The sequence below is a fragment of the Pygoscelis adeliae genome, unplaced genomic scaffold (assembly GCF_000699105.1).
Source record: "Pygoscelis adeliae isolate BGI_AS28 unplaced genomic scaffold, ASM69910v1 Scaffold222, whole genome shotgun sequence".
NCBI classification, from domain to species: Eukaryota; Metazoa; Chordata; class Aves; order Sphenisciformes; family Spheniscidae; genus Pygoscelis; species Pygoscelis adeliae.
Genome location: NW_008824309.1, coordinates 378,848 through 379,946, shown reverse-complemented (window position 1 = coordinate 379,946; position 1,099 = coordinate 378,848).

The following is a 1,099-nucleotide window of genomic DNA, read 5'->3' as shown; positions in this document are numbered from 1 at the left end:
GCCGAGAATTACAGAGCACTCTGTCGTACAGATGGTACCGACTACTCCGTGGTGAGGCACAAGATTTGCATCTGTCTGTAGGGTCAGCAGCGGTTCTGCTCAGCCGTGTGTTCTAAGTGACAGGTAACAGAAAAGACACAACTGACAGGCTGTAAGAAAACCACGTGTTTTGTTACTGTTACATTAGCGTTTAAGTACACTGCACCATACCCTACTACCAGAACTTTGTTTCTTGTGGTGAGGAGGTATGAAAACTGACTGTGATTTGCCCTCTCTGTTACTGGATCTTAATTCTTTGCAACGGTGTTTTGCATGAGAAGAAAGGATTTTGTGAAAGCTATGCGGTCTTATGGTGAAGTGCATAATTCTCCGAGACAGAGGCAGAAGGGGAACTTTGCAAGGGGATTCCCACGAGAAGAGATGCTGAACCAATGCAGGACGAAGTGCTGTAAAATAAACAACTGTAGGACAGGAAATGAAGAACTCTAATCGATACCGCAAGAGGGATTAGTTAGTCAAATGTGAAAATTCAAAACTGCAATTTAAATCAGGACAGCTAACTCCTTCTTCTCGTCCTGCACAAAATAAACAATCCACAGCCATAGGATTCAACAGCTGCTTGCAACTTTGATTTCTGTCATTTGAAAGCCGGCACCTGCAGCAAGCCCCGGCCTCAATACTGTAGCATTGATTTAAGCACCCAGCTGGAGGGAAACACCTGGATTTGCACTGATGTTCATTCTCCCCCCATTACCAAACCTACTTTGGGTTTTAGCTAACTAACAATAAGCAGCAGGATTAGCAGGGGGGCAGGCGACTGAACTGCTATCAGGGTAGGCACTGGCAAGCCAAGTTTGCCAGCCAGATAGAACAAAAGTGCACTTCGGTTGGGCTACCCAGCTGAGCCGAGCGCGTTAGTCGGCCACCTCACAGTCCAAGACGTTACCCCAAGCCGTACCGTGCCAGATTGCGAAGCAGGGCACGCGAGGACCGAACCCGCCCGCTGTCCAGCCCCACAGCCGCGGCCCAGACCAGCACACCTCCGCTGCGGCACGGCAGCTTTCGCCTCGGCATCACGGCCGGGCCGGGGGCGCCCGGG